Genomic DNA, 23100 nt, shown 5'->3' on the forward strand with positions numbered 1-23100 from the left:
TAGCAGGAGAAAAGGAACAGATGGGCGACCCAAAATGTACTCTGTACAAGTGTTTGAATACAAAATCGCTAACTCAAACACATTTATTCAGCAAGGATGCATTAAATTGATCAAAAGTGACAGTAAAGACATTTATATAAAATATTTATATTTCAAATACTGTTTTTATTTTACTTTCTACTCAAAGAAACCTGAAACAAATGTATCACAAAAATATTAAGCAGCACAACTGTTTTCAACTGTGATAATAAGAAATCTTACTTGAGCACCAAATCAGCTTATTAGAATGATTCATGAAGGATCAAGTGAAAACTGACTTAATGGCTACCGCTAACGTTGCAAATTTCAATTCACTTCTTGTTGCTTCCTTAAAGGGGGGGTACAATGGTGTTTCATGTATTCAGAGTTGTTTACAGTGTTAAAGAGATGGATTCTCATGCTTAACATGGCCAAAGTTTTTTAAAAATATTTTGGACGAATAACGGAGAATTTCTGTGCCGAAAATCTTACTTCTGGGTTGGTACAAGTTTCGGCTGGTTTTTTTTTCGACCGTGGATCTAATGACGTAGACCAGAGTGGAACTCCTTATATGAGCATTTCTCCCGGAAAAGCGCGGCCGCGCACACGTCGACTAGAGGAGAGCGAGACCGCGCACCTCAACGCGCTTCAACAGGAAATCATCGGCAGCGCTGCATAGTGTCTCCAAAGTGTGTTTTTGGATGTGAGGGAAAGCTTACCAAAGAACCCAGCGTTAGGAACAGTGGATGCTGTTTGATCCCTGCATTTCGACGATGAATGTTTTACAGATCGACGGATTCTCTCTATGGCTCTGGCTTCGCCCACACGGCCCGCCTCCAGACGCTCGTTTTTTTCCGGAAAGACTCGGTACAGCCTATCTTTTCTGTTATAAATATAATAAAACTAAAGACTTTTTGGAGATATGAAGGATGCAATACTACTCTATAGGTACTCAAGATTAACAGGAGATTGAGTGAAAATGAGCATTTCACCCCCCCCTTTAAACATGTCAGATCACAATTCTAAAGTCGCTTTTCTCTTTCAGGTTAACTACTATCATGGTGGAGAAATGGTTTGAAAAAAAATCTTGCTCTGTCAGTTAAATTGACCTGTACATTATCTTCACTATTTATTAGCTTTCGCTAATAAGCTAACACTGCAACAACACTGAAGTCCTCTGAGGCGATTTTCAGTCTACAATCAATAGCTGAGATGCAAGATGGCATAGGTGGATTTATGAAACGAGAGGGAGTCTGTGGTGATGCGAGCGACATGAAAGTAGCACCAGTGTAATGAACAAATGCATTCACCGGTCAAATTTGCTATCAGGGATAGCTATTTTGTCAAATGTAGCATGTAGGCTTATCAGTTTTTAAACTGTGTTAGCTTGTACACCTGTAATTGTGCCGTGCAACAGATGATAATTTTATGGGCATATATTAAAATTGTACTGTTTCACATTTTATTATTTGTATGTTCATACCAAATGATAATATGGTAATATGAGATTTAATAAGCTAGCAGGCTAACAGGCTATCCGTATTCTAAGCTAGTATGCTGAATGGTTAAATAACAAGAAATATTAATTTCAAAATATGTAACATATAATTTTAAATTAATTAGCATAATTAAGACACATACACATATTAATCGAATAATTAGGTTTTATAATCACAGAGTACTTATTAAAAGGCCTTTTGACTGAATCATTTGTTCATAGCACCAGTTTTGCTGTATTCAGACTTATACTACGGGGCTATTGAATGCTTGAATCTGATTGGTTGACGAAGGTGTGCAATTATTTCCAGGGAAACACATAGTTTCAGGCAGGTCTTGAGCATTACAGTTCCATATCACTTTGCCAAATCATTTCAGTTAAGGACATTACAGCCTACAACAGCAAAATAACCAAAACCCACAATGACACTGACCAAGCAAATAAATATAAGAAACAATAAATTATAAAAACGACAAATTATGTCCATGTTCACAAAATTAAGTTTTATTATGTATGGAAAGCACATAGGCTACACTCTTTTTCCCGCTCTCTCTCACACTCAAATGCACACACATACAGAAAGTAAACGTGTTGTTAGCTCTGCTCTTGCGATTTTATCAGTAAAATAGTTTAACAACTTAAAAGCTTCATGAATTTCCCACTATCGAGGTAGATAAACTTACAGTTTCGCTATTAGTAGAGATGCTGCTGCAGAACAGTGTTGAGAGACGCACCAGACTCAGGTAATTCACATACGCTTAATCTCTCTCTCTAACTGCATTAATAACTGCATTAGTCTGCTATCAATGGCTTAAGCCTCTGTTACTAGCTCTAAAATAACGTTATGTAATTAGCAACGGAGGCTTGGGATGAGATGTGTAAGAAATTAGTCGAACACACGCTAGAGTTTTAAGGACAAAAACCTGACAAATGTCTTGAAATACATCATCTGAACAACGTTTTGAGGTGTGGTAACCGTAGTATAAGTGCTTCGCGTCGTGGCCGCATTACCACCTCAGGTGTTCATTTTTTTCTAATAATTCATGGTCCCATCGTCAATTATTCCTTTCTTAAACCAAAGACACAAGACACGTCACTAGTAGTGATGTAGTACTCGAGTCCGGTCTCGGACTCGAGTCCGGTCTCGAGACCGATTTCTGCTTTCTCGGACTCGACTCGGACTTGTTCTTACAAAGACTCGGTCTTGACTCGGACTCGACCCTTCAAAGACTCGGTCTTGACTCGGACTCGGCATAGGCGGTCTCGTCCCATCACTAGTCCACTAGAATACATACCACTAGAAAATTTTAATTGACTGTTCGCAAAGACCCGCCCCCCTTAGTTACTGTCGCTATGTCCGACAAGCTACACCGTTCTCACGCCACACCATGTTCTCACGCAGTGAAAAATACATCGCGGAGCAGAGAGGAGACTGACAACACGCTGACAGACAGGACAGACCAGGTTACTTTTCGGTTACTTTTGATATTAAACATATTAAACAAAGTCTCGCCTTTCAAACTTGGTCATTTTTTAAAAGAAATTTAAACAATAAATACCGTTTTGTGGCTCTTAAATGTGTAGTGACAGATCGCTGTAGAGCATCAGTTAAAGCTGCTCGTGAACCGATCATCTCTTCCTTCTAGTTAATTTATAGCCTCAAAATCATAAACATGAACAAACATAAGAAGCCATGTTGTTTTAACCACGGAAAGGCGTCAGTACACTCCGTGTTTCAAGTTCAAATCCTCCCATGTTAACCAACGGACTCGGTCTCGACTCGGACTCGACCCTTCAAAGACTCGGTCTTGACTCGGACTCGGCATAGGCGGTCTCGTCCCCATCACTAGTCACTAGTATTGCAAAAGCTAATCGCCGATTGGTAAAGTCATCGTGTCACTGCAGCTGTCGTTAGGAGCTCCGGAAACAGTCAGACATGCGCATTAAATTGGTCCAGCCTGAAAAAAATATTTTTCTGTCATGATTTAGAAACAAACTTTATGAGACAGTTTTTGTCAGATTTCATTGGTGATTTCAAATATGAAATTTAATCGTAAGCTTGGCGAACAGTTTTGGAGAATTTGATGTTTCCCCATTCAAAGAGACAGGAGCTGCACTTGCATGCCCGAGAGGCGTTTTAAAGATGGCCGCCAAGTGAAATGATTTGTCTTAAAGGGACTTTGCTTATACTTTGGGTCTGTTGAATGCTTGACTCTGATTGGTTAATGAATGTTTTAAGGTGTGCAATTATTTTCAGGGAAACGCACGGCTAAAGTAGTTCCATCACTTCGGCAAATTATTTACGTTATTTCAAAAGTCTTTACAGCCTACAGAACCAAAACTACACAACTTCACTGACAAAAAAAACAAATATAGTAAACAATAGGATAAAAACAACAAATTATTTCCAAGTTTTTTGCCACTCTCTCTCCCACTCAAACGCACACAAATACAGCACGGACACACACTCGCGTGTAACTTGTCAGCGCTGCTCTGACGATTTTATCAGTAAAATAGTTTAGCAACTTAACCCTCTATTGCATAGCGTTGCCATATGGCAACAATTACTTTATCTTAATTTTTTTTTAAAGCTGTGATATAAAATCTATGTTTTTACAGTTAGTTGTGAAAAGGGGGCTTTAACTTTTAAGAAAATACAATTTATGAGGTCACATGACCAGGATATCCTGTTTGCCAGTCCTTTTTGCTCATGGACATTGACATGCAAACATCACTGTCTGGGGCTCCTGAAGATAGCCTTTTATTCAGAATTTTGGAAAATTTTCATCAAATAAAAAAATTAAATCAGTATCTGGGGTAAGTAAACTTTAATTTTTTAACATTAAATTCAGTTTTGATTTTATAAGTTTTTTGTAATATGCTAAAATACATTTGTTGCCATATGGCAACTATATGCAAATATGGAAACGTCCTGGTGCATTCAACCTAATGGAGTCCCATTGACTTACATAGCATGAAACTACTCTGAGACTATGTTTACAACTTTTGCTTATATTTTAAAGGTAAAAACATTAGACCTTCACAAGCTGTTGTGGTGGGGAAAAATAAAAGAGGGCCCCAAAGCTTTGTCCCGCCAGATCCTGTCCGCAGAGACCGCACAGACCACTGGCCCTTGCATGCATCTGAGAAGGGCAGATGCAAAATGCCAGGATGCAAGGGCATTGTAAGAAGCAAGTGCTCCAAGTGTTTAGTTTTCCTCTGCTTCACTGACTTTCACAAGTCATGAAGAGAATTAAATGAAATGAAACGGCAAAAAAAATGACTAAATGAAATGAAACGAATGAATAGTGTATTTCAGTGAGACAGGTTCCAGGTTCCTGGTTATTATTACCAGACATTTCAGATAACTGTTGAAATTATATAATGTTTTTACTGTATAAATGTTTGTTTAAACATTTCACTAAGTATGAGATGGATTTGTTGAGTCTTGTTTTAAATAAAATTAGTTTTTTTAATTTTTTTTTGATTTTATGGTACTTTCCACGATTGCATATTGTTGCCATATGGCAACAATTTACCAACGACCCCCCTTTAAACTTTTTTTTAGATTTTTTTTATATATATCTGTTATTTAGCTCATGTTAAGTAATAAAAACATGCAAAACATTTTTTACAATGTCTAATTAATAATGCGTGCAATAGAGGGTTAAAAGCTATGACGTTTCTCACTAGCGGGGTGCAGATAAATGTAGTTTCGCTATTAGTAGACGCTGGTGCCGAACACTGTTGAGAGACGCACAGACTGAGGTAGTTCACACATGCTAACTATCTCTCTCTCTCTCTCTCTAATAACTGCATTTATAACTGCACTTGCCTGCTATCAATGGCTCAAGCTTCCGTCACTAGCTCTAAAATTACGTTTTTGGAATTAGCAACGGAGGCTTGGGATGAGATGCATAAGATGATCAACCAATGAGTGTCGAGTATTAAAAAAGCCATGTAATGAAATAACACATGCAATTGTCAATATTGTTCCTTACACCGTTCCTTAAGAAGTTAATGAGAGCATTCAACATACATATTCAGTTGTCAAGCATAAGGATAACTCTCGCACCTTCCCGCATGCAAACGCATCCCTTTCCAACCCCGCTGCACCCCATCCCTAAAAGTATAACCATAAACAAAATCAGAGGATACAGTAAGGTCTCTAATCAAGGCAATCAGTGCTGTTTTCAAACGTGCACCGTGCACTAACAGCGAGCTGGGCTCATCTTTGTCTGCGGTTTAATTACTTGTTTTTGCATTCTGATGGAGGGGGGTGATTGTGCCTTGTCACCTATTTCTGAAGATAAAGGACTAGCCAATTACTTTGTTTGGATGCTAATGATTGGGTTTCATTAGTGGCCGCTCTTAGCCCCCCTCACCCGGTAAATGAATGAATATGCTATGATTTCAATTATTGGAATTATGAAAATTGCTTTTAAAAAGACGACACGGGTATCATCAACTCTCCGCTGTGACATAATGTCATTTTAATTTCCATAATAGTTTTAATTGTCGGTGGCCCTGTTGCGCGTTAATCATTTAATTGTATTGTCTTTTTCCGTCGGCGACACCCACATCCATCCGCCCCTCAGCTACACCAAATCACAATCAGAATTAGCTGAGGACTTGGCAAAGGCCAGTTGAAGGTGTATTTTAAAAGTTTCAGATATGGTTTTGACACCATCTGTGGCCTGAGTCAATGACGGCACGAACTGAAATACTGAAGGAGAAGGTGAAAATGATCGTGAAACAACTTTTGCATCATATAAAATTGCATCTGCCCTCCCACAAGTGTTGTACATTCCATCTAGTGTGCCGGCAATAAAAATGTAGATTCAGGTTGATTCAGAGGGTTAATTGGTACATGAATCCTAAAGCTTAGGCTAAACTGTACAATCCATGTACACTCAAAGAAGCCTTGTTTTTGCAGACTCTTAGGGACTTGTTTTCTCCGGGCTCCTGAAGGAATGCAGCCTTTTCTTTCTCCAAGCGTTTATGAAAAAGCACATGGTGATGAAGCTGAGGTGTGAAAAGAAGACAAATTACCAGCCTACACAGACCAGCACAATGAAAAAAACATGGACATGTAAACCATTCAATTCCTGAACTGTGTGGCTGGAGCACAATCAACAGTAAATTACCTCAGAACCGATGTCTGTTATCATCAGTGCGATGAAGACTGGAGGAAAAAGAAAAGCCTTTACCCAAACAAAGGACAAGGATACCTAATGGGTCAAGGCCCAGCAAGGCCTTTGACAAGTGACAGAAAAGAATCATTGTGGATTTCTCTCCAAGGTCAGGGTTCTAGATTTAAATGAAAGATTTAGTTTTTTGTGCCATGAAGGTTACCTGGCCACATCAGACAGAGATTTACAGCATAATGTACACAAAACATGTGTCCATTAGTGAGGAAGTATTTGCATGGTACATAGAATCAATTCAAGGACAGATTTCAGGCAAGGCCAGGTAGGTTTATTTTTGTGCTCTGCAGAAACCCGAATTTTTCCTTCATCTCCATGGAGATGGAGTCTGCCAGAACAAACGGTCACGATCAAAGGGCACCGCAGAGGACGAGACCTCATTCACAGCCGAGCCAAGAACAACGAGGACGGATTTGAGGAAAAAACTAATCAACCGTCTAAATCTAAAAGCGCACTGCAATGAAAATGGCTAAATATTTAAATGACACAGACTGGTGACACGTTTTCAGTTACTAACATTGTTAAAAAAAAAACACGTACATTTATATATATTCTTATATTACCTTGTCAATAAATGACAAAAAACTATTTAACACTGCTGCGTGAGATGTAGTGATGGCAAATTTTTCTCTTCTGACCAACGTAATCAATCTCTCTCTATATATTTTTCCTCTTGTTTGTGTTGTTTTTTTTTTTTTTGCCAGTGGGGTAATATTGGCAAATGAGAATGCAAAAAAATTGATTTGTTGTGTTTCCATTCACCACTATATAAGTTTACCCAACTCTGATGTCTTGCGCTTCTGAGAACCCCAGAAATGCAAAAATGGTCCATTGTTTAGCATACAAAAGTAAACAAAAATGAACATAGAAATGTATTATTATATTATCAATATTAGTAATATTTATCATTACGTATTATATAATAATAATAATAATAAAACAACTATTAATAATACTTTTATTATATTAATCATTGACTGGAATAAAACACACTGGGGCACAAACTATGTTTAATGTACTCCAGGTTGTATATTTTTTTACCTTGCATTATTTGTTTTTTAGGATGATGACGTCATGCAATCTGTCCATGTCGCTATCTGACCACTTTTTCAAGCTTTTACTCTTAGCTTGTCAAAATCGAGCTTGATTTGAAGTATGGCCTGTGATGTCAACAACATAAGATATGGGAAGTGTTTCGCCTCAATTTTAAAGATTGATCCTCCTAATTATTTTGTTATCCAAACTATGCACCATTATATCAGTCACACACATATTATTTGCACTCAGCATGTTGCAGTCCATGACAATATGAGTACAGGTCTGCGCTTCATTTTTGGGAGCCCACCACTGTATTATGAGGTCATGCGTTGAGCAGTTCAAGAAGCAGTTCGGTTGACTCCCAATAGGCTCCAATGGAGTGAGCGAGTGTGTGACTGACAGCTTTAAGCAGCTCTCTAACCTCTCTCCTCCATCTCTCGGTGTGCCAGAAAGGGGCGGTCAAGTGAGCCCCTCAAAACTGGAAAAAAGGGACATTCAGATGCAACCATGCAGAACACCTCAGTGCCATTCCTCCTCAAGCAAAGACGTTTCTCTTGAATGCAAGTCAGAATATGAGAGGACGTGAATATGGGTTAGGGTGGGGGTTGAGAGTAAAGAGAAGCTCCGAGAGCCTTTTCCCTAAAGTCTTTGAACCATCTTGAAGTCTCCTCCAGTAATTGACAAAGGCTGAAACGTCTCGGCAGCACAAACACACCCACCGATGTTTGAATTTACAACTGACGTTGTCAGTGCAGTGCTGGAAATGACATTCAGGAATGTCAGCATGTAAATCCTGTTTCTTCCATAGTTTAGAAACAGATGTGCTTTCTCTTCCCTTTGAACGACACTTCATGATTGGAGTAGAAAGATTGAAAGACCGCAAGAGAGAGAGAGAGAGAGAGAGCGAGAGAGAGAGAGACGTATGATAACTGTACAACTTCTGGAGAGTAGACAGGCTGAAGATGAGGATACTTGTGGTTCCCATGTAGGACTCAAAAAGAGTGGTAGAAAGGACACAGAAGGAGGGGGAGGGGCATTTTGTCCTCTGTGCTTGTGCAAGTATGCCACCTGCTGGATCGTAAGCGAACAACACCTCGAGCAACTGCCAGGAAGCCCACTTCTGCATGGTTTCTTGAAATGAAACAGTAGTCATGGAATCATAAATTTCATCTGTCTCTCTCTCTCTCTCTCTCTCTCACACATACACACACACACACACACACACACACAGTCACCTTGCATTTGGTTTGCCTCAGGGAGAAGGCCTCTATCAGGCTCCATTGTGTTTTGAGCACTGAGAGGCCCTTCTGGCAGGCTAAGGTAGAGAGAGAGGGTTAGAGGCCATACTAGAGAAGAGGGATGAGAGCGATTCAATCGCTCAACAAATGGACCAGGCTAATAGAGGCAGCCTCTGATCCTATCCGACGCACAGCTGGGGGCCTTCTAATAAGAAAGGGCTGAAGAGGAGAGACGAGAGAAAGCGAGAGAGGGAGATGGAAGAGGAAAGGGTAAACAGGGACTGCTCTATTGGCCTAATTATGAAGCAGATATAATATTAAGGGTATAAGCTGATGTGCTATTTAGAAACTAAAGCTTAGGACGGTCTTGAGTGGAGAAGCCCTTTTCCATGCATGTTTCCTGTAGGAGTAAATCAAAAGAGAATGGATTACCATGGTAATTTATTTTCATTTAATAAGCTGTGATAACTTGGTAACAGCCACTGTCATCAAAAAAGTAAAAAAAACAAAACTACTGTATGTTTGGAATAGCATGCACTGTAAAAATATTGTTAATATTTACAGAAAAAGACTAAGCATGATTCATAACATTAAATGGCTAACTGTAGGTTATGGTTTAACATTGCGTTAGTAGCATTCATTATGGCATTTCGTGTTACATTTTCTGTTATTTGGTTGATGTTTATTGCATTATATTAGTGTTGTGTGTTCCTCTGATGGTGTTTTGTCTTTGTGTGCATGACCATGTCCAGCATCTAAACACGAGTCTGTATCTAACAATGCAAAGAGCTCAGATTAACTATTCATTTCTTGTGTGACTCATTAACCATAAGTATTATCTGGTGTTTAAAAATACAATTTTAGTTACTTTCCTTCCTTTTTCTTTACTTAAATTTTAAAGGTGCTTCTAAGAGTTAAATCAAGACATAATTAAAAAAATTGTGGGTGTTGGGAGAAAAAAAATGAGTTAGGAGGAAATATAGTAAGTCAATGATTTTGTGTTCTCTGGGGAGCGCAAACAATTTGCGAGAGAACGAAAAAAAAAAAAAAAATTCCTCCCATCTCATATTTTTTCCATCACCATGTCCCATGGGCTCTGTAAAATTGTAAAATGATAATAATTAATAATTAGTAATAGATTTAACTTACATAAAATGAGGGAACGAATGAAAACAAGGTGGGCACAATAACTAAAATAAGGAAATTCATTAATAAAATGTGACCACAAATTAATAATGCGGGGGAATATTTTTTCCCACATGACGTGGATTATCTGTTTGTATTATTTTTTATTTTTTTTATTTTTTTATAAACTGTGCTTACATTTGAATTCTTGCCTCTCCTCATCCCTTATCACATGTTACAGATACATTTTTGTTAGAGGGGAAACACAAGCGTAATTTTACATTTTAAACTATCTAATCACTAAATAGTTTGCTTTAAATTGCAACACTGTATTCAAATGAAATGTGTATTGGGGCGACAATAGATATTTGCATACTTTTTACATCAAGACTGACAAAAAGAAAAATTTCATGGACAATAGCGCAGAGTGCCATACTAGGCTACCTTTCTAATCTCTCAGATGTCCACTGGAAAGTGATACAACCATTTTCTCTTGTACAGTCACAGTGGCGGCTTTAGTATGCAGCGTCTAGTGTGCGGGAGACGTGGATGGACGGAGGATATCCCTACTCTTAACACACACAAAGAGCTACTTAACATCCACACAGCAGGAAAGCTTCAGGGAAAGAGAGGGAGGGGCTTATAACCCATCCAAAGCTGGCATCATCACAATGTCACTATAACTTTGTTTATATATATATGTTCATAATGCCAGCAATTAATCTCCCAGAGGTGTGCGTAACTGCAGTAATGATCAAATACACGGGCAGAACATTAAATAATTCCTCCGAGACACAAACAGAAAGTCCGTCCCTCCCACTGTGTTTCCTTTGTGTTGGCCATTGTAACAGTTTTGTCTGGACATATGGAGTGGTTTAGACCGCTGGGACCCCCAACGGTCCTGGCTTTGTGCCGGGGTCACAAAGGTTGCTGGGATTGTGTTCCAAACTAATTCCCCCTTTCACTGACTCCAGATCAGAGTCTATAATGATCTGGGAGGTGCTGTAGCGGGGTTAGATTATGGTTGTGACACCCACAGGGTGGGAAGGGAGAGAGCAAGACAGAGACGGACCCCCACGAGGGCAGCAAGTCTTTAAAGGAAACATTCTTGTGTTTTGCACTTGGCATCTCTAGACTCTCTCTTTAACTTGTGGTATCAATGGCTGGGATACACACATTCACTCCCACTGTTATAGCCACACACACACACACATCATTTTCCACCTCATTTCCCAATTGCAGCTTGAGCAAACATTATAAAGAGGGGAGAGTGTGGGCACTGAAGAGAGCTAGTGTAATTGTAACAATAATGAAAGAGTTGAAGAGAGGCTCTTACTTCCTATGGCCCCTGCATACATCCACATCTCCACACACTCACGCAGGGCCGAAGCCAGCATTATGACTGTGTCCTCACCACAATTTGAAATTTCTTTAGATTCATCTGAGAAATTCAATATGATGCCAATATGAAACATGAAATCAGAATTGACCCTATTTATTTTCTTAATACATTTCTGACCTTACTTTATATAATTCATAAGCGCATTGTCAAATAAAATTATTTGCGTATAATTAAAAATTCATTGTAATCTTAAATCAAGAAGTAATAGCTTGTTCTGCCTCTGAAATGACTTTTCTTTTTTGCTGACATCACCAAGCCCGCCAAAACTGAAAACCTGCCATACAGTTCTTTTGTTATTGAACATCCTGTTTCACTCATTTTTCATCATATTAGTAATACAAGTAAAATAAGTTGCAAATACCATTTCATGTCTGACTTTAAAAGTACACATTTTTTCACATTAAACTATGTTTAAAATTATGTACTCACATAAGATGAAGTATCTGGTCATATCAGTGGCCTTAAAAAAGTTGTCCTGTGTTACATTGGGGAAAACCCACCTCACAGTGGCAGCCATGTTGAGATCACATGACTAGCCGAAAAGTTACTCTTTAAACACCCTATTAACAATTTTTTTTTGTGGATTTTTTTCCCCTTCATTATCATAAGAGTACCTGTGACATACCTGTAAATAGGATATTAGATTACAATAGCATCAGTAGCCAAAATCTTTGGCGTAATACTGCATCCACACCAATAGGTGTCAGTATACATTTCAAAAATTACATCCGTCAGTGAAACAGCGAAAAACAAATACTAAGGCTGTGAAATAGCATACTCTCTTCTTTTACTTTGCAATGTTAAAAAAAAAAGTAGTATGCGTGTAGTATGAATGTAATCTGGATGTAGCCTACTACATTCGTCATTGTCATGTGACCTTGCAGCGTCAGCACTTCACTGCCGCTTACAACTCCTCTCCTGTGGCCTCTTGGGAATGGGATAGTAAAGTGTCCATTGGATCCACACCAAAGACTTTAAATATACAAAGACAGTGGACTCATATTACTCATGAATAAGAGAAAGTGCAACACACAAAATGGCGGAAATGTCCCACCCTCTAAATAAAAGAGCTAATCACCAATTGGTGAAGTCACTGCAGCTGCGCTGCAACCATAGAAATAGTCAGTGTCCTGAAACGCCCGCTTTGGCCTACATATGCACATTGGCTGGTCCAGCCTGAAAAATATGTTATTTGAGCATATAAACCTACATATGGGACATTTCATGTGAGATTTTGTTGCTGATTTTAAATATGTTATAGATATACAACTTGCAGTTTTATTTTTTATTTCAGGATTTTCCCATTCAAGTAGATAGGACTTGGTCTTGGATGCCCTACGCAGAGTGAACAGATATTCCTTGTTGGAGACTTTGATCCACATTTGGAAAGTCCCCAGAAGTATATCATCTGGGTACTTTGTGCTTACTGTTTTATGAATTCTGTGAATTTGGACATCTTTACACATACACAGGGAAGTATGCATTTATTCGAATGGAACCTAAGAGCACATTTAATGTGTTTCCTGCATTTTACAAACATACATCAGAGATTATAATCAATTATTAATGTATTTTACAAAACAAGAACTTTGTCTTCGAGCTGTGCCAATAAATAATAATAGCCAATAACTCACCTTTAACAAACATATAGCAAACATCAGCGAATAAAGAGTTAACAAATCACTATTTTGTTGATTGAGCGTGGTTATGTATACCAAACACTGTGACAGGACATCTCTTAAAGCCAAAGAAAAAGTTTTTTAGCAAAAACAGCATGAAGCGCATTGAGCCATAACCTTCAGCTGGATTGTCGTGGCTGATGAGCAGAAGTAAATGGAGATATTTCCACTGCTGATATCACAAAGCCATTCTGACAGATATGCACATATGCGTTATATTCCCTACAATATCCACGAGTGTTCTCCACTCGGCAAGAGCTGGAGCAATCACTCACGGAGACACTTATAGCCTGCATGGGAGCGGGGCTGAGTGACAGAGAATGAGGACTAAATTAAGAGCTCTCTCTATTTGCTATTGTTAAAACAGCATTCTGCTGATGAGCTCAACTCGCACGCTTTTTAAAAAAAATCACACTTTTCTGTGTTTTGTTTTTCCGATATTATATATTCATACTGACATCTTTGCTTTTTTACCGCGCCGTTCTCGGTTTCTCTCGCTGACTGTCATTCAAATTCATGTTCTCAAGGACCCAGTGCACACAAGGCCTGGGGAATAATAGGCAAACCCATTTATCAGCTGCCTTTGTTTTTTATTCCTCTTTCCCCCTTTGGGAAATTCTGAGAGGCCATGTTCCATGTAAGATGGCAGCTGTCTCCTGACCATTAGCATTGCAAATGAGGTCAGAAGAGAGAGACCCTCAGCCCGGCATTTAGGGGCCAGAGACTGGGTCTCAACAAGTCCCATAGACAGGCGTTGAGCGCCGTCCAGTTTTGTCAAAGTGAAGAGTGACTGTTCAAGAGAGTAATTGGTCATTTGCAAAAAATGCAAGGCATTTATTACATGACTCGAAAAGAGGTCTGAACAGAAACAAGCGGTGAGGGGGACTTCAGTGGTGTTGAGTTTCATTTCTGCTGGTTTTCTGATGAAAAGATATTATGGAAAGTGTTTGTGAATTGTGAATAGTGCTGTGCAAATACAAAAAAAAAAAATAGATGATGTGTAATCTAAATGGTTTTATGTAATCCAAATGGATTTTATGTAGCTGTGGTCATTCGTACAATAATTAGCTTGTTGTAACGAGGCTCCTTCGTTTCGAAAAAATACATATGGTATATAGTGGCACAATTGTTCTCAAAGGCTGCACAGACCTCAGCGACCAACACAGCGGCTCGCAGGTGATTGTTCTCCGAACCCTCAGCAAGCGCTATTGTCATGGTAACCGGAAAGTACTTCAGATCACAGAGGACACACACACACACACACACACACACACACACACACACACTCACAATAAACAAACTCCAGCGAAGTTTGGCGAGCCCCAAAACACTAACTAATCAATGTTGATTAACTTTTCCTCTTAATTACACTTAAAGGGATAGTTCACCTAAAAATGAAAAATCCTGTCATTTACTCACCCTCATGTTGCTCCAAACCTGTATGACTTTCTTCTGTGAAAGAAGAAAGAAGATATTTTGAAGAATATTGGTAACCAAGCAGTTTTGGTTCCCATTGACTTATAAGGACAAAAACAAACAAACAATGGAAGTCAATGGGAACCAAAACTGCTTCTCAAAATGTATTTTTGTTCATCAGAAAAAGAAACCCTTACAGGTTTGCAACAGCATGAGAGTGAATAAATGAAAACAGAATTTTCATTTTTGGGTGGACTATCCCTTTAAGGCTCTCAAATGGTCAAATTTGTTGCATAAACGTTGTAGTGAATACTGTAAGCGCAAGAATGCACATAATAATCTATAATAATATTTGTAGATTTGGCTGCCATGTGCTCCAGAGGGCCAGATTCCTTAAAACAACACTCGAGTCCACACAAATGAATTTCATTCAAATGCATAGCATGGATCAGTGAAATGGTTGACCTCAAATTACACAGCTAATATATTCTAATTGGGTAGACACTCAAATCCACATGCACAGAGACATAAAGAGAAGGTGAAGGAGCAAAAGATTTACACTGCTCTGAAAAGTCAAACACATGCACACAAAGAGCAATGGGCTAAATTTCATTAAAGATTCTGTTGATATTTATCTATAGTAAGGAAAGAGAAAGCAATATCAGAATTTATAGATACTTTTAGAGCTGTTGCTGTGTGTGTCTGCATGAGAGCAGGCTTTGTGCTGAAGTCACAGGGGGGTTGTGGTGACCAGGCCTGGGTCAGCTTTGTCTGTCCAGCTTTCCATCAACCACATGATGGATCTGTATGGTGGACAGAGACGACGCACTCAAAACATCTACAAACTTCACTTTCTTCATTAGCAATATCCTATACTGTGCAGTTCCATGATATAAGATTAACGTATTCCCATTATCCACAGTATTATATAAACATTTATTTTATTAAATCTTCTCTTCTCTAGCTGGTTCCTAATATAATTGCCTAATTAACCAGGTATTGTGCACAACAACGATTGTTGGCTCTTTGATGAATGCTTTGTTCCTCTTTTGCAAGTCGTTTTGGATAAAAGCATCTGCTAAATGCATAAATGTAAATATATGTCTCAAAATTTTGTTGAAAAGTTTTTTAGTGTTTTTGAAATAATTCTCTTATGCTCACCAAAGCTGCAATTATTTCATCAAAAATACAGTAAAAACAGTCATATTCTGAAATGTTATTACAATATAGTTTTCTATTTGAATATATTTTAAAATGTAATATTCCTGTGATGACAAAACTGAAGTGTCACATGATCCTTCAGAATTTTTTTTCTAGAATTCTGAGTTGGTGTTCAAGAAAATGTTCCTAATATTATCAACGTTGAAAAAGTTGTGCTGTTTAAACTGTTTTGTTGAAACAATGACACTTTTTTTCAGAATTCTCTGATAAAACTGAAAAGCACAGCATTTATTAAAAAAATTATAGTGTCACTTTTGATCAATTTAATTTGTCCTTGCTGAATAAAATGACTAATTTCTTTAAAATAAAAATCTTACTGACCCTAAACATTTGAATGGCAGTGTATGTATAATTTATTAAATTAAAAAAATAAACCTTTGAACCTTTATTCATTTATTTTGAATGTTAGTTGTCCAGTTGTCCCTTATATGAATATAATAAAATGGCCAGTTGTCCCTTACATGTAATTACGTAGTACTCAAATCTTAAAGAATATCATGGCATTACTAGGCCTCAAATGAATTAACAGAACATTTTGATACCATATACATGTATAATGATCACTGAACTGTACGATTTTCCTTCAGGGAATTTCCTACATAGCTCTTGATTGAATAATTTCAAGTTAGCTCCATTAGTATCAAAACACAATTTTTAATATATTTCATTTTATTTTCTGTGTTAGAAATGGGATCATTAGCTGGTCATTATCATAATCTCTGACAGAGTGGCCTCACAATTCTTCGATATTATCCATTACATATAGGTAAAAGGCACAGAAATGCTCAGTTTCTATGAGCTCAAACTCTTGCTGAGCGCCGCTTCACCTCACTCCTCACCCTGCGACCCACGTTTGTGTGTGTGGGATTGCCATGGGGACAGCTGGGTGTGGGAAGCCAGAGCAAACATGGCAAGGCCTGGACGGTGACTCCGACCGACTCACAAGGAGACAATAGAGGCTCCCGTCGGAGCTAATGGGGACACATGTAATGGGATTACGGCTCTGGTCACTGATGGTAAAGGTTGGGGAGGGGGGAGACCACATTGGTAGCTACTACACTTCTACACACCTCCCCCTCGTCTGCCCCTCCTGCCGTACCCTGAGAAGTTCCCACTCAATCACATCCCACTGACACACTCAGCCACAGCAGGCCCATTCAGATCCTCCAGGAGCACTCCAACCTGAACGGGCCTTTCCCACAGCCCGCTACGCCAAAACCTCTGCTGCTTCTTTTCAAATTCCACTTGCCATATACAAGGAAGGTTAATGACAGCAGCTGTCTCATTTCTTTAAGGTTGATAGTCAAAATCAGTGCATGTAGAAAACCCAAACTATTGTAAAGCGAGCTTCACTATAGGGTTATGGTTTTGAACAACATTAAAAATACCATTATGGGGTGTTTTGACATGTTCAGTGTACAGATTAATCATGGAAATAGTTTAATGGTCTGGATCTACAACTTTATTCAAAAATTCATTAACAAATGAAACTCATACATACAATGATTTGAACACATTTCTATGATGAGCATGTATTGATGTTGAATACACACACGACTGTTAAAAATTTTGGGGTTGGGAGATTTTTTTTTAAAAAAATTTAAAAACATTTTTATGTTCACCGAGGCTGCATTTATTTGATCAAAAATATTGTAAAAACAGTGATATTGTGAAAAATTATTACACAATTTTTTTTTTTTTTTAAGTATATTTCAAAATGTAATTTATTCCTGAGAAAGCTGAATGTTCAGCATAATTACTCTAGTACTTTTTCAGTATCATATGATCCTTCAGAAATAATTTTAATATGTTGATTTGGTACTCAAGAAACATTTCTTATTATTATCAATGTTGAAAACAGTTGTGCTGCTTAATATTCTTGTGGAAAGTTGTTTCAGGAGTATTTGATGAATTAAAAGCTCAAAAGAAACAGCATCTTATTTTGATCAGTTTAAATCTAACAAACCCCAAACTTTTGAACGGCAATGTACATACAGATATCATAATGAAGAAAATAGTTTCATTAAAAGAATGAAATTCATGAAAAGAAAACCTTTTTGAGTAGTTTGGCATTGTCTTTCATAATTATATATATATATATTATATATATATATATATATATACTGTATATATATAAATACATTAAATCAGCTTTGTTAAAATATTATGACCATTTGAAAAGCCAAATTTGTAAGCCAAATTTAAAGAAAAGTTGCAATCAACATGCAGAAACACACAGGAAACCCTTAAACGTTTGTAGGAAATGGTATATTTGATTTTCATTCATCCGTAGGTTTTCCATTTAAGTTAAGTAAAAAAAAAAAGCCACAAGAATACAAAGAGTATTTCTAAGAACTTGGCACGTGATTTAAACTAGATTTTCAGAAAATTTTACCTTTTTTAATGTGTACACTCATTATGTCATTCATTAGCATCTGATACCATCACTGTACCACGGTACTGTCACAGTACTTTTCGGTAAGGGAAACCCTTTTTCTATGTGATTTTCCCCTAACAAAGCATTTTGGATATAAAGCAATATATTTAGCAACACCCTAGCAACCATCCACAACACTATAGTATTGTGGCATTGACTTTCTATCACTGCTTCCATTTTTTTTCCTCAGAAAATGTAAATATCTAGTTGACATTTATGATTGAGTAGGAGGTCCAGGCTAAGCTGCGAGGCAGTCCTTCCTCTCCTTTTTCTCCCGCAGCCAAATTCCTACACTTCTTCCAAGACACCCAGTCAATTAATAAGACATCGTCTCCTCCCCTTTGCAGCCCCCTGCACAAGAGGCCACCCAAGAGCGAGCAGCCCGTCTCTAAAGCAGCTTCTCTGGTGGCCCAGTGGAATGCCGGGCGAAGACAGGAGGACTGAGGTGGAGAAGAAAAGAAAAAGTCCCATCACTGCTCGCCAGGGCAGCCTGGTCAAAATTTAAGGGAGACAATAGGAGACGTGGGTCCCGTGCAGAAATCCCGTATTTCCCGCCATTGACTCCTCAACACCTCCCACTTTAGACCCAAAGCTCTTTCTGCCCTCTTTTTCGTTCATTGCGTTTTGGAGTTCTTGACTAAGATACGCCAATCTGTGCTCAAATCAACACACAAAATGATGGACCTGTGCTTTTGAATCTAGTAAAATTGGGATACATTTTTTTGGTGAAATATTGATCTTTATTGATTTTTTTTTTCAAGAGTTTCTTGTTGGAGGAAACAATATTAATGCCATGGTCTGATTATTTAACATACTTTTATGTGCGTATATATACAGTTGCAATCAAAATTATTCAACCAAATATGGCCAAGTAAAAAGAGATCTCACAAAAGCTATAGAGAACAAATTGTTTTATTACATTAGAAAGTCTATAGCTATAAGATTACCAAGGCACTAAAAGTTCCTAGAGACACAGCTGGCAGCATTATTCATAAGTTTAAACATTTGTTGTACCAGAAAACCATTGATGGTTTTGAAGAAAAAGCACAATATCATTAAGGGGAATTAAATGTTTGATCAGAGCAACTGAGAAAAACCTTCGATTTACTCCCAAAGACCTGCAAGATAATCTGATGGAAAGAAGAAAAAACATTTCAATGTAGAGTATAAGAAGAACACTTAGACAAGCATGGCCTTCGTGTTGGGACATCTTGCCGAATGCCACTCTTGACCAAGAAGAACATAAAAGGTCGACTTGAATATGCTAATATTCATTTGGATAGACCTGTGGAGTTCTGGAAGAATGTTTTATGGAGGGATGTGACCAAACTGGAACTTCTTGGACCCATGGATCATGTCTGGTCCAAAAAAGACAAAGCTTATGAGCAGAAGAACACTGTCTCCATGGTCAAACATGCTCCAGTCTTCTAATAGGGGTGCTTTGCTGTTGCAGGAAGCGGACATCTTGACTGTGTGAAGGACATCTGGAAGCTTTTTTAAGTGAGGAATGGGCCGAGATTGCAGTAGAGAGGTGACTGAAGCTTCTATATGCTCTTACAGGGATTGGAGGTTATAAAAGAAAATGTCCTGCACAAAATTTGACATTTGGGGGTTAAATAATTTTTAACACGAATGTTTAGGGCCAATTAGATTTTTATTTTTTTTATCATCAACTTTGCCTTTGTTGAATTGTTTTCATAAAATTTCCTCCTATCATCCTTTCATCAGGTCATCTTGCAGGTCTTCGGCAATAAATTGAAGGTTTTTCTCAGTTGCTCTCAAACATTTTATTCCCCCTTAATGATATTGTGCTTTTTGATTGCAACTGTGCAACATATATATATAAATATATATATATATATATATATATATATATATATGTGTGTGTGTGTGTGTGTGTGTGTGTGTGTGTGTGTGTGTGTGTGTGTGTGTGTGTGTGTGTGTGTGTGTGTGTGTGTAAATGAAGTCACTCTGGTATGGTTAATGAAATTTATCATAACTTTTTGGGGGATAATTAATCCCCCAAAGATCAGCATTTTAGACAGAAAATCTCAATCACCAAACTCTTACTACTCAGACATAGAAAAATATAATAATAGTAAATAGTGAAATAATAGTAAATAGTAAAATATATATAAATAGCAAAAAATATTTCAGGCAAATTTCATGTTGTACTTTTGATAAATGTAATTATCATTTTGTGCTTTAGATATTAAAAACATAATTTTGACCCCCAAACTAATATAGGTCTATATATATATATATATATATATATATATACATATATATAATTGCATATATAATAATCTAAGTAAACAAAGAGTTTGGGAATATCAAGATTATATTGTAACATATCACAAAATTACAATAATTATTCAACATTAAAACATAATTCAGAAAATATGAAACATGAATTTTGCTTTATTTTTGCCATTTCTTACACAAAATTGTATATTTACTTACAACTAAATCAAACATTAAAATCAAAGGCTTAATAAATTCAATACTAAAAAAGTCAATTAAAATCTGCACACATTGGATAATACTGAGAATATATGAATTAATATTGTAGCCAACACTGAGAACATAATACAAACTGAAAATATAGAAAAATATTTATACAAAAACACAGAATAAATACACAAGCATTTTGTGAATTTAGAGGTTTTATTCCATTTTGTGACAATTTAAATTATATTACTCTTTGTTCAATAAAACTTTAAGCCCTTATTTTTTTAACAACCACCTCAGACATATTTTGAATCACAAAACAAATGGGAAAACAGTTGCTAACAAGACCAGTTAATAAAAGGAGCACACTTTCTGACATCAGTCAGAAACATGAGCTGATTCAACTCATCTGAGACTAAAACACTCACGCAAGACACTCCAACTCGCATTTGTATCAACATAATGGACTAATATAACCACACAATCGTTGAAAATATGACCTTTTCATGTATATTGTGTATTCTAAAAGTATATCATCTTAAAAACAAAGCACTGGACACAACAACAGGGTTCAGTGTCATACTGTGTGTGGTGAAGTAGCCTAGTATATGGCTTATCACTTACAAAACACATACATAGCATTACAACTCACTATAAATAGGACTATTTTTGGTGCTTTTAAGCATTATAGCTCAATAATAATTCAGATTAAATAAATTAATGAGAGTAAAACTCTAGCCCAGCTAGTTAGCTAAAAAAATGCATTTGTGATAATCCATTAGCTCTCATGTTCAAATCAGTCTTCATGTAATGCCTAAACATTAAACAATTTGCACAGTGAGGACTAGTACAGAGTTTAAAGACAGGAAAGCTCTTCTATACATCCCATAATAAAAAAATTATTTCCTCAGAAACGGCCATCGATGCAAACAAGCTATCTAAATCTGTGTAAACAGCGCCGCTTGTTGGCAGCGTTTGGTTTTACACTAGTAGGAAAACAGCCTGTGAAAATTCTCTATAAATCGATTTACTCAAAATTCCCTTCGCGATTTAATGCAACAACTGGACAATAAACAGCAAAAATACATATTTTACAAATAAGCATCTTTGAAAAACATTAAATTTTAGATCATCACGATCACAATATCTGAATTTGTTGCGACACCAAATGTACATCGGCAGTTACACTATCAAACACATAAGCCCGTAAACAGCAGGAACATATGATGTACAATTTGTATTATGCTTTTTGGTTGCACAATGCTTTTAGGTGGCTTTGTGGAAAGTGCAATGAAAGTAGGCCTACCTGGTCCATTTCTACATCAGACGGAACAAAAAAAAAAAAAAAAAAAAGTAAAGTCTGGGATTGTGCTAGTTATCTATGCTTCTTAATATGACTCTTACAACAAACATCATTTATAAATGTGTTTCACAGCAGGAAATGCTGGAGGAAGGAAGCGCATGGACAAGAACCTAACCAAACCAACATATTTTTAAAGACTTTACCACAAAGAAAATTAAAGCTCAGTGTATGTTGAAAAAAATGTCACTGCTACAAATGTCTTTGGTAAAAATAAAACGGATATGTAAATCATTCAATTATAAACCCCCTTGTCTATAGATTCAGGAGCGGAGACAAGGCATTGATATGCACAGATGCTTTTAGAATAAAAATACAGGCTACAGGAAAGTGGCCGGAGCTGGAAACAATACATCAAAACAGTGTACAATCTGAGTTCATTTCATTTTCACATAATCCATTTTCAGTGTTTGTTAAATGATTTCCAATACTGAATAAATGCCTGTGATTTAATGTAACTTCAAAGTATTAGACTAAAAGCTTTGTGTCAAGACCAACAAACTATCCAAAATGAAATTGTTTGTCTGGTCACATTAGCCAAAAAGACAATAACAGGCATACAGACAATAATGCTGCATACACTACCGTTCAAAAGTCTGGGGTCAGTATATATTTTTTAATTCAAAGAAATCTCTTATCCTCACCAAAGTTGCATTAAAATACAGCAAAAAATAAAAATACTGTAATATTGTGAAATATTGTTACAATTCAAAATAACTTTTGATGAGCGAGCACATCATGAATCCATTTTCCAAACCGTGTTTTTGTCTTATCCTGAATCACTACAGTACACCTATAATAAATGTTTATATTCGGACTATTTTAGACTGGTTCGGGTCGTACTACTGCGGAGTAGCCCAGTACCTTTCAGTCTATTGACATTAACAGAGAGAAGTAGATCCGGCTACAATTCTTCCGCAAGACGCATGCAGTTCTGATTATTAACCGCTAGAGCGCCAACAGTTACGGACAGCAGTCTTTAAAGGGACTATTTTTATGAGTTTCATGTA

General features: G+C 37.2%; 1 protein-coding gene across 1 annotated transcript in view; it reads right to left on the reverse strand.

The window, feature by feature from the left end:
- Window positions 1–15405: 15405 nt before the first annotated feature.
- Window positions 15406–23100, reverse strand: part of rps6ka5 (ribosomal protein S6 kinase, polypeptide 5) — a 38881-nt gene continuing 31186 nt past the window's right edge. Inside the window, exon 16 of the transcript XR_013819413.1 lies at window positions 15406–15424. The gene's annotated coding sequence lies outside the window, so the exon portion shown is untranslated. The remainder of the gene's footprint in view (window positions 15425–23100) is intronic.

Source organism: Squalius cephalus (assembly GCF_949319135.1).
Source record: "Squalius cephalus genome assembly, chromosome: 20".
Taxonomy (NCBI): Eukaryota; Metazoa; Chordata; class Actinopteri; order Cypriniformes; family Leuciscidae; genus Squalius; species Squalius cephalus.